The sequence below is a fragment of the Carcharodon carcharias genome, chromosome 17, assembly GCF_017639515.1.
Source record: "Carcharodon carcharias isolate sCarCar2 chromosome 17, sCarCar2.pri, whole genome shotgun sequence".
Lineage (NCBI taxonomy): Eukaryota > Metazoa > Chordata > Chondrichthyes > Lamniformes > Lamnidae > Carcharodon > Carcharodon carcharias.
The window spans coordinates 105,980,610-105,992,887 of record NC_054483.1 but is presented as its reverse complement, the minus strand read 5'-3'; the positions used below and the strand labels follow the sequence as shown (position 1 = coordinate 105,992,887).

General features: G+C 40.6%; 1 protein-coding gene across 14 annotated transcripts in view; it reads left to right on the top strand.

The window, feature by feature from the left end:
- The window catches only part of LOC121289595 (ligand-dependent corepressor-like), a 128,543-nt gene that overhangs the window by 94,943 nt on the left and 21,322 nt on the right, over positions 1-12,278 (top strand). The window contains exon 9 of one of the 14 annotated variants that reach the window (XR_005945616.1): positions 10,181-10,306. The exons of 11 other annotated variants lie outside the window; for them this stretch is intronic. The gene's annotated coding sequence lies outside the window, so the exon portion shown is untranslated. Of the gene's footprint in view, positions 1-3,460; positions 3,502-10,180; positions 10,307-12,278 lie in introns of those variants that run through there. 2 more of the 14 variants (XR_005945618.1, XR_005945617.1) reach the window with 2 other exon arrangements.

The window sequence follows — 12,278 nt, the reverse complement described above, 5'->3', positions numbered from 1 at the left end:
AAGCATCCAGTAAAATTAGCTACTGTATCCATAATTAGTAATGTTCTGCATGTGTGACTGAAGTGGTCCTTTGCATTGTACAGTATGTTAGAAAACAATGATTCTGTGGATCTTTGGGGAGGGGAAGAGTTGGTGGACTTTGTACAGCAAATTTAAAAGCTGATATTATCTTCACCTCTTCCAACCCCCACTTTAAAAGTAGGTTTTTAATCCTATTTATGTAATAGACCGAGGATGGGGTCTGCATTGATCCAGCATTGGGACACATTTTTCTTGCTTATTTCAGCTTTAAAAGAATGGGTTTAATATTCTCAACAACAACATAAAAAACCCTGACCTATAACGTGGAAGTCACTCATTGGTATTAAATCAGGTTTGCTGTGATTTCCACCCCCCCCCCCCCCCCCCCCCCCCCCCCCCCCATGGGATCCTAAATTGGTGACCCTTGCCAAGCACAATATCCAAAGACAATGGACTGCGCTTGTTGATTAGTTTAGTATTAGCATTAGCACAACATTTCTTCCCCCATTCTCCATCCCAAAAATGTATAAGAAACTACTGCAGTTTCCTCATTGGCTGATTTACATCGTGGAATTTTACATGAACACAATGTTTTACACATGAATAATCTGTCATTTTCAGACAATGGTAGAAATTCATTCAGTAGCAGTTACAATTAAATGTTTTAAAAATGTTGGGGACTGAAATAAAAACCGAGAATACTGGTAAATGCAGATCAGTAAAGATTAAAAGTTAAAGTTTCAGATGGGACTTTCCACCAGAACTTTGTGGTTATAAGAGCCCTGGACATTCTGGTAAAAATGGCAATAAAAGCTTTCTGGCTGAGTAGATCAATCTCAAATATGCTTAATGCCTCACTTGTACACTATCATTTTTATAAACTGTACTTTTAACGTCAAAGGCATATTATCTCAGACTCTCATTTCAGGAATTTTTACTAGTGTTAGCTGCAGAATGTTCAAGCGTAAGCTACAGCTGCTAACCAGTTGAGTTGGGACTAAGGTATTTGTGACATATCCAGTCCTCCCATAATAATCTGTAATATCATTGGGTGGTGCTTCAGTGCATGGGTGTTCTTTAATGTTCTTGAGTGCCAGAATCTTGAGCGGAAACTTGCTTAAGGCTTACTTGTGTCTCCCTCTTAATGTATATATCTCTGGTTTGACCATTTGATTGAAAGGCTGATTTATGATTTAAAGCCAGTGACTTTGTGGTGCTACAATTCTACTCGAGTACACATGACCACAAACAGCCCAGTTGGATCTTGAGCACTGATACCTTGACAGTTGCCGATACTGCCCCATTCTCAAACTAGCTCACCTTCCCATGTTCAGGTAATGTTCAAAAAACGGGTGCCCACTTGGTCTGATTGACCTCATAATAACAGTTTACAGTCTGAAAGAATTGTATAATTTTTTTAAAAGCTTACATTGCAGTTGTTTATAAATGTATTTCTGGTTTATGTGTCCGTTTATTATCAATGTCTTGTATAAGTGTTGTGACACTAATTTTTTGCACTACTGTTAATTGATTTGTTTTAAAACTGGAAACTGATTTCAACTTGGAATACTGAAATACCCTGTGTCTTACTGTAAGTGACCAGTACTTTTTAGATTTTTTGTAACTTGTGTGGTTCTTCGCATTGTACTGTATGTTGGGAAGCAATGATTCTGTCTCTGTGCATGTGGAATTTTTGATTGTTATTGCATAAGAATAACATGAAGTTTAACAAATAACAAAAACATTCTAACTGTAATGTGTTTGTAGTACTTAATGGTTGTTTTAGGCTCAGTTTCAGTACAAAAAACACTATTCTTCTAATAAATTTTGTTTGTTAAATTTTATGCTGTCTGTTAATTTCCCTTTTCTGCCCTCAGTTTTGCTTTACTATGTATTTCCTTGCGCGTTTTTGTTCTCTGAAGAGTTGACAGTATGGCACAGATTTCTGGCAACATTCCCATTCAGTTTGAACTTGAAGTAGTACACTTAAATAGCATTTACAATCCTTGCTCCTGTGTCTGACTTTCAAAAAAGTTTATATTTGGAAATGTTTGGCACTACAAAAAATAGAGAATTGAAGAAAAAATGTCTCACCTGTAAGAGTCAGAAAGTAAACCTAGAAGTGCATAAACATATCTGGGTTCAGGCCCTGAAAATCATTTGGGTTAAAGGCAGTCACCGTTGAAACTCAGCAACTTTTAGGCACTTTAGTAAGAATGCTAACTTTAGATGTTAACGTTGCTAACTTCTGGAAGTAGTTCACTTCCATTGTTGTTAGTTTTGCATTGCATATTTCTCTTATGTTAAACGATTCTCACCTGTTCAGTGTATCAGTACCAATTCTATATGAAAAATAGCACATAAACCAATACAGTTCACTGTTTTGCCAATAAACTTGTTTGATGCTGTCAATTAGGAAGCTTTTGTTAAATATCCTTTTTGCAAATTTAATTTTGAGTTTTAACATTATGCAGCTGCTGTAATTGTGTATCAGCACAAATGTATTGGCAGCCTTTAGTAATATTCTTTGTATTGATATTTCCTGATTTATAATATGCATTACCTCACATTACTTCTATTAATGCCAGTGGCAGACTTGCTATCACCATTATGCACACTATTGCTATCCAGCGCAATGCACTCTTCAGACACTACCAACTTTGGTAGGAAATATTCAATAATTTTACTGGTTTTCATTACTACTTTTTCATTATCTAGTGGACATATGTATCACAATTCCGAGATCTTGGTGACAACAACTTAAAACTCTGTGCGCGCAAATACATTGCCATTACAAAAAAATATTATGAAATGGGAGAAAAATGTAAAACCAATATTTTTTTAAATTTAATATTACTTGTGTTTTCTCTTTGTTTATGGCTTTACCACATTCATCTTTAAACAAACCACGGACAGAAGAGATTTAAATTTTTTTGTAAAATACCTTAAAGGTGTGTTTCTTTCTCTATATTTCGGACAACGTTTTTTTGAGGTTGGAACTTTTTTTTTCCCCTTCCCACTTCTAAAGATGTTGTTTATGCTCTTATAGTTCTAGGGGTGACTAGTGGCATAATGGTCAACCCTGTCTGTAAAGTAAACGAGGCATAAGCACTACAGTTGCAGATGTGCATACTCTTTTCAGAAACTATTATTACAGCCTCTTTCTGTTGGATGGCTGGCAGCAGTAGGTGTTTAACTATGGCTCCCATTAGTGTTAACATCTGGATCAATGTCCTTTTGGTCCAGTTGACCTGGTGGCTGATCTCCCAACCCATCCCCATGGACTAGCCATACTTTTTGACATTGCTGGCATGTTAAGGGCCCTCCCTTTAATGACAGGCCAACTGCACACCAGATAAACCAAGTTAAGAATGTCAGCTTTGTATTCGGTTGCAGAAGGATTAATGCAAGGCTGTTGATTTTAACGTTGTCCTCGCAGATTCAGAGCAGCTGTGCACAACTGAAACTCCCAGTTACCTGATGCTGAATTTGCAGAGATTGCGTACCCTAAAGTTTGCTACTCAATGAAGCCTGATTAGGATTGGGGTGAAGTTACATTGTTTCATAGTTTGCCATGGTGAGATTTGAACTCTTGATCTTGGGGTTACAAGCCCAGTACCATAACCACTTGGCTATTTAGGCCAAGCCCAGGATTGGGGTGAAGGAGCAGACCTAGAGTTGAATTAATGATGACACTAATTGGTCAAAGTTACCACAGATGGCACATAAGCATTCCAAGCAAAGTGTATTGCACTTGTACCGTTGTTTCTTACACAAATCAGATTTCTCATCGGAATCTTGACATAGTTGAAAATTCCCACATCTTTATATACACTATAGTCATTTTAAATCCACAGGATTTGAAACTATATTACTATTAATAACAAAGACTTGAGAACAAATTTGTAGGGACTTTCAAGAGATGGGTTACAGTGTAAGGCTGCATTTATTGCCTATTCCGCCCTGAGACGTTGATGATAGGCCATTCTCCTTGAGCTGTTATAGTCCCTGTGGTGATATTGTTCCAATGGTGGGATAGGGTATTCTAGGATAATGACATATCGTTATGAAGGAAGAGCAATGTGTGTCCACTATGATGATATGTGACTTGATAGGGGGTGCTGTTGAATTAAACTTGACAACTTGCTACAGTGGATCTTATAGTTTGTACACACTGATGCTATGGTGGAAGGGACAGGGTCCACAGTGAAGGAGATTGCTTCATTCTTGCATGGAGTTAAGCTTTCTCAATGGTGGTATGGCTGCACCCTTCCAGGCAAATGGTGAGTATTCCAACTCACTTCTGATTTGAGCCTTGTAAATGATATTGAGGCTTTGAGGAGATGATTCATTTGTTGCAGTATACGTAATCATTGTCCTCTTTTGATGTTGATATAACTTATTCAATTAAACTTATGGCCAATGGTGACATTTAAAATATTGATGGTGCTGGACTCCGCAGTGGTGCTGCTGTTGAAGGTCATGGGGAGCTGACTCTTACTTCTTGTCAGTCCAAGTCTTGGTGTTATCCAGGTTTTGCTTGAGGCCAACATGGGCTGCTTCATGATTGGAAGAATGGAGCTAAGCACTGTGGAATAGTCAGCATAGTCCCATTTATAACTTTATGATGGAGAGAGGATCATTGAAGCAGCTGAAGGTAGTTGGGCTGAGAATGCTGCACTGAGGAACTGCTGGAGCTATGATGACTGGCTTTGGAAACCATGACCATCTTCCCTTGATTTGCGTTTGACTCTTGGTTTGGAAAGATTTGCCATTAGCTTCAGTTTTGCTAGGGTTCTTTGTGTCATATTCAGCCAAATGCTGTCTCAATGTCAGCAGCATAAAGTTCCAGTTAAAATAAATATATATCCATATTTTTTTAGAAATAAATAATATTTTGACCTTTTAGCTATATCATAGGACGGATGGATTCCCTGAACAGGGCACAGAAATAAGCTTACTTTGGCTTCCATAAGTTTAGCTGCTTCTTGCTCTCAGTCGAGCAGCAGTAGTTGCTGGGACCAAAGAAATGTTGATTTTCAAAAGTTCCAAATGACATCACATGTCTGTGATGATGCCAATCACAGACCTAGTGGCAAAAGAAAATCTTAGGAAATTGTGTCAAGCAAAATCAAATTTAATGTTTGGTCCTCTCTCTAGTCCCTTGCTTAACCTGAGGCTCAATCTGTGGCACACTTGGGATCCCAGTTGAGGGAATTTTAAAAGCGCAGACTTTGCCAGTTTTGAATAAAACATAAACAAAACTATCAATTTCTGGAAAAAAAACATTCATGAATTAAAAAAGGAAAAACTGGATATTGGAAATTTGGCATTAAAGCAAAGTGCTGGAAACACACATGGATCAGTCAGCATCTGAAAAACAGTCAGTCACCATCAGTGGTGCGTTCTCCATGGCAACACCACTTGCCAAACAATCAGCATTCTCTTCACATACAGTATAAATTGTTGTTTTCACCCTGATGTTGGTATTCTTGTGAGTGTCCTGATGAATGCAAGACAAAAAGCTTAGGTCTTTTTTTTTCAGCATACTCTCTTTTACATTTCTTTACGTTTTCAAGCTTGAGCAATACATAGCTGTGAAGCCTCGGCGCTCCAACACAGTGGCCAAATTTTGAGTTTCTCATTAACCACTGCACAATGAAGTCTAATGGTTACGTTTCATTGGCTCCATTTTGTAACTGGTACTATACATAGGAATTGCAACCCAGAAACGGGGCCCAACTAGTCCTTATTGTGGCTTGCTTTCCAGATGAGCAAATAGTCCTAATGAACAGTCCTGTTCTGATATCCATACAATGAACACGGTTTTGGTAGAGTTTCAATCGGAAGATACGTCACTGGTGAACCTGCTCTTAATCTTAGAATCCACACATTTTAATACTACTTTAACAGGTCTTTCCAGCATTTTTTGTTTTTGTTTCAGATTTCCAGCATCTACAGTATTTTGCTTTTTCCTACTTTAACAGGTCTATTTGGTCTCTGAGTCAGTCTGAGCACAAAATCTAGGCCCTGGTTAATCCACACCTGGAGTACTCTGTTCAGTCTGAGCACTACAGCATAGATTTATCAGAATGATAACTGGACTCCATGTTAAATTACAGGAGAGGTTACACAAACTATGATTGTATTCCTTGGAGTTTAGGTAAAGGGGTGGCTTAATCAAAGTTTTCAAGATATTCAGGGGAAAAGATAGGGTAGGTAGAAATTATTCCTGCTGGTTGGGGAGAATTAAGATGAAGGGCCATAGTCTCAAAATTAGGGCTATGCCTTTCAGGAGTGAAGTTAAGAAACACTTCTACGCACAAAGGTAGAGGGTTGTAATCTTTAGACCTTTCTACTTCTCTTTAGACCTGAAGAAGAGTCAAACAGACTTGAAACGTTAAGTCTGTTTCTTCCTCGACAGATGCTGTCAGACCTGAGTTTTTTCCAGCATTATCTGTTTTTATTTCTGATTTCCAGCATCCACAGTATTTTGCTTTTATTTTTATCTACCCAGGAGCGCTGGGGATGCTCCGTCATTGAGTTTATTGAAGACTGAGATCTATAGAATTTTGATCATACAGGGAACTGGGACTTGGAGAGTAAGCAGGAAAGTGGAGTTGAGGTCAAGGATCAGCCACATTTGTATTGAATGGCAGAACAGAACAGAACTCCTATTTCACATGATCTTGTGATGTGCAGCACTGATGGAAGGCCGTACTGTCAGATGTGCTGTCTTTTGGATGAGACATTAAAGCTAGGCTCCACCTGCCCTCTTGGGTAGCCTTAAAAGTTCCCATGGTGCTGTTTTGAAGAAGAGCGATGAACTTCTCCCAAGTGACCTGGGCTAATATTTATCCCACAATCAACATCATTGGAAACAGTATTGGGAGCTTGCTGTGTGTGAATTGACTACCCTAACTTTACAGTACAACAGTGACTGCACTTCTACAAGTACCTCACTGACTGTGTAGTGTCTTCGGACATCCTGAGGTCATGAAAGACGCTATAGAAATGCAAAGTTTTTCTCAATTCATTTTGATAAGGAGATGAACTAATTTATCTCTGACTGAGAATTGAACCTAAAACTACCTGCTCTGGACAGCTCGTGCACTTACTCCCATTAAAGGAGCTTAAGTACGTTCTTTTGCAATGTAACGTCACTTCACTTAAAAGCAGTAAATGGTTGTGAGGTTTTTGGACATTGAGGACATAAAAGCAACAAAATAAATTTGTTTTTTTCTTAAATGCTAATGCCAAACCAACTATTACAAATTATCATTTATCCATCCAATACAATCTTTGCAATTACACTTGAGCTACAAAAAATAATGCCCATGTTTTGTTTGTGAAAAATTGCGTGTGTGTGTGCTGAAGGATGGGATGTACCATACATGGTGTTAACCTTGCTGAAAGGAATACTTCTGCCAGTAATACTTCTGTAAGTGCTTTCAAATTTAAGTGAACAGCACTTACAATCAAGAACACAAAGGAGTGTGTACCATGTTTTATTCACGGTTTTGCTCCAAAACAAATTGCTTTATGTTTGAGACTATAGGAGTGCAGACAGTGTCAGGGACCCTGTTCTCCCTTTCGTGTGTAAACAGGCTTAAACTCCTGGAGCCAATGGCATTGTGGAGCCCACGGAGGTTTCTGACTGGTTGAATGTGCATCAGATTAAAATCATCAAGCTCATTGAAGGGAACTTGACCTTTTTTTTGTGATCTGGGTTCCCACCCCATCGTAGCACAAGTGAACTCAGCAGTCTGTTAGAGCACAGCTCCCAACGTTCAGTATAAGAGTGGAAGAATGAGGAACAGAAATTGTGCTCCTGAAGCTGGATCCCTGTACAGCTACCTAAGCATGCGAAGGACACTGCATTACCAAAAAATTGTTTTGAGTTTTCTGTGGTATTAAACCAAGTTCAGACTGCTCTGTGAACAAAATGTAGCCCTCCCAAGTCCAGGCAGTCCTGCCCACAAGGCCACAACTGTGTCTGTGCTTGTGGACATGTTGGGCATGTTTTGTATACTATTATATCCTTTATTGGTGGATAAGTCTTCAATCAGAATACCCCCAAGGTATATTGGTGACCACATTTGAGATGTACGCAGTTAATAGGACAGCTGATTTCAGTTTCGGATGGCGCTGTGAGGTGCTCAAGATGATTTAAAGGCAAAAAGCTTGAATGTTCCAGAAGGTCTCAGATTTGCTGCTGTAGCTGATTGTAACTGGTGTGGCATCAAACTGTTGGCTTGGGGAGGTCTCCCAGTACTGTTAGTTGCCTAGTGACCCATCTTGGAAAATAAGTGATTCTGGTCAGTAGGCAAGGACAGGATTTGGTTAGGCTATGATGTTTCCTCCACGGTATTCACCGTGCCTGTTGCCATAAAGGGTTGTTGCTTGGCTGACAGTTAGTAACTTTGGAAGAAGATGTTAGCACAACCTGTTTTGTTTAGAGAGAGAGAATACTGAGTAGCCATGTGTTCTTGTTCTCCCGGTAACGGGTACAAGTGACATGAATAAATGTTTGATTTGTTCCACTTCATTGTGTGATGGATAAGTACAACAAAAGTTTGACAGTTCATTGTCAAGAAATGAAGACCATGGCTTTTTTTAAATTAACCTTGGCCTGAACTTATTTAATGGTTTCAGTTGGCTTTTCTGTTAGTATCTTGCAATTGTTTCTTTATCAATTTGAAGTCCTAGAAAACGTTGGACCATCACCTGACAACCATTTTTAAAGAAGGTAACCTCTTTTGCAGTATTAAGGAATGCTGCATTGTCCCACATACTGATTTTTGCTTGCAACTTTAAAAAAATTTTTTTGTTCATTCACGGGATGTGGGCTTTGCTGGCTCAGCCAGCATTTATTGTCCATTCCTAGTTGCTCCTTAGGTGGTGGTGAGCTGCCTTCTTGAATTCTTGCAGTCCATGTGGTTGGGTGCACCCACGATGCTGTTAGAAAGGGAGTCTTCCAGGATTTTGACTCAGCGACAGTGAAGGAATGGTGATATTTTTCCAAGTCAGAATGGTGAATGACTTGGAGGGGAACTTGCAGGTGGTGGTTCCATCTGTCTGCTGCCCTTTTCCTTCTAGATGGTAGTGGTCGTGGATTTGGAAGGTGTTGCCTAAGGAGCCTTGGTAAATTGCTGCAGTGCATCTTGTAGATGGTACACACTGCTGCTCCTGTGTGTCTGGTGGAGGGAGTGAATGCTTGTGGATGTGGTGCCCTTACAATTCTCATCCTTGTTTTCAAATCCTTCCATGACTTTGTTCCCTCCCTATTTCATAGAGTCATAGTTATATAGCACAGAAACAGGTCCTTTGGCCCATCGTGTCCTTGCCAGCCATCAAGCACCTATCTATTCTAATCCCATTTTTCAGCACTTGGCCCGTAGCTCTGTATGCTGTGGCATTTCAAGTGCTCATCTAAATACTTCATAAATGTTGTGAGGGTTCCTGCCTCTACTGTAACCTACTCCAGCCCTACATCCCTCTGAGATCTCTGCTCCTCCAATTCTGGTCTTTTGCGTGCCTTTAATTTTAATTCCTTCACTGGTGGTGGTTGGTATTTCTGCTGCCTGGTACCCTGAACGCTGCAATTCCCTCCATAAATTTCTCTGCCCCCCCCCCCCCCCCCCCTTCAGATGCTGCATAAAACTTACCACTTTAACCAAGCTCTTGGTGATGTGCTCTAATATGTTCTTACGTAGCTTGCTGTCAAGTTCTGTTTGACAGTGCTGCAGTGAAGTGCCTTGTGATATTTTACTATGCAAAAGGTGCTGTGTAAAAGGAAGTTGTTATTGTTTGTTCATTTAGATATAAAAAATCCAATGGCAGCGTTCAGGAGAACTCTCTCCTCCTCAATGTCATGGCCAGAGGAAGACTGGCCATGACTGGCTATTGGGGAACTTCCTGCATGGTCTCCCCATTTAATTGTTAACAAGCATCCCAGCAACTTTGACAGCTGAATATGGAGTGACCCAGTTTTCTGCCTTGGCCTGCCCCGGTCACGTGCATTTTTATCATGTTTCACTTTTAGGAAGAATGTAATTAGGAATTTTGCATGTGGAGAGTTGCACCCTTTCTGCCACTGAAGGGCTGAGGCTCCTGACCCCTCATAGACATTACTTGCTGACAATGTTTTCTTTTCCAGAAGCCATCTGCAGAAGAGATGCATCATGTTCAGCACCATTTGTGACTCCTCAGGTCCATGTCCAAATGCAACAAGACCTGGGCAATATCCAGGCTTGGGCTGACAAGTAGCAAGTAGCATTTGCTCCACACAAATGCTGAGCAATTATCATCTCCAACAAGAGAGAATCCAACCATTGCCTCTTGATATTCATGGCATTACCATTACTGAATCCTCCACTATCAACACCCTGGGGATTACCATTGACCAGAAACTGAACTGGACCAGCCATATAAATATTGTGGCTGCAAGAGCAGGTCAGAGGCTAGGAATCCTAACTCACCACCTGACTCCCTGAAGACTGTCCACCAACTGCAAGGCACAAGTCAGGAGTGTAATGGAATACTCCAGTTGCCTGGATGCGTGCAGCTCTAACAACACAAGAAGCTCAACACCATGCAGGACAAAAGAGCCTGCTTGATTGGCATCTCATCCACAAACATTCACTCCTCCACCAAGAAACAGTGGCAGCAGTGCGTACCATGTACAAGATGCACTGCAGCATCTCTCCAAGGCTCCTTGGACAGCACCTTCCAAACCCACGACTGCTACCATCTAGAAAGCCAAGGGCAACTGAGGCCTGAGAACGCCACAACCTGGAAGTTCCCCTCCAAGCCACACACCATCCTGACTTGGAAAAATATTGCCTTTCTTCCACTGTCGCTGGGTCAGAATCCTGGAACTCCCTCCCTAACAGCACTGTGGGTGTACCTACACCACATGAACTGCAACGGTTCAAGAAAGTAGCTTACTACCACCTTCTCATGGGCAATTGGGGAAGGGCAATAAATGCTGGCTTAGCCAGGGGTGTCCACATCCTATGGATGAATAAAAAACAAGAGAAATATCAATGGGATCCTCTTAGAGTTGTTGAATGATATACCACAAAAAAGTTCATTCAGTTCATCATACTTGTGCTGGTTGTTTGAAAGAACTATTTAATTAGTTTTGCTCCCCTCTCAATTATATGTCAGATTCCCTTTTGAAAGTTACCAATGAATCTGCTTTCACCATCCTTTCAAGCAAAATATTCTAGATCATAAATTACTGCATATGAAACATTCTCCTCCTTCCCTCTGGTTCTCTTTGCCACAGATCTTAAAAGGTGTCCTTTGGTTACAGAACCTCCCGCCTGTATAAACTTTCATACATCCAACGATCCCAGGGGCCAGTATTGGATCCTTTACTCTTCCTGATATATGTTACATATATACAGGGCACAATTTGAAATTTTGCAGATGATATGAAACTTGGAAGCATTGTGAATTCTGTGGAGCATAATGTAGAACTTAAAAAGGACATGGGCAATTTGGTGGAATGGGAGGACAGATGGCAGATAAGTTCAATGTAGCAAAATGTGAAGTGATTTTTTTTTGGTAGCAGAACATGGAGAGACAAGATAGAGGAGACAGGTTTGAAGAAGGTGCAGGAGCAGAGGCCCTGGGTTTATACGTGCATTAGTTGTGAAGGTGGCAGGACAGGTTTAGAGTGGTTAATGAAGCATACAGTATCCTAGGCTTTACTAATAGGTGCATAGAGTACAAGAACAAGGAAGGTTACGTTGAACAAAAAGTTCAGCTTCAGCTGGGGTATTGCGTCCGGTTCTGTGTGCTGGATTTTAGGAAAGATGTGAAGGCATTGGAGAGACTCATAGAAGTATACAGCACAGAAAGAGGACATTCGGCCCATCATGTCGGTGCCAGTCGACAAAGATCTGACTACACTAATCTCAATTTTCCAGCACTTGGCCCATAGCCGTGGAGGCTATGGCAACGTAAGTGAATATCTAAATACTTCTTAAATGTTATGAGGGTTTCTGACTCAACCACCCTTTCAGGCAGTGAGTTCGAGACTCCCACCACCCTCTGGGTGAAAAAGAATTCTCATCTCCCCTCTCAACCTTCTACCTCTTACCTTAAATCTATGCCTCTGGTTATTGACCCCTCTACTAATGGGAAAAGTGCCTTCCTATCCATGCTCCTCATAATCTTATACACCTCTATCAGGTCCCCTCTCAACCTTTGCTGCTCCAAGGAAAAAAAACCCAGCCTTTCCAATC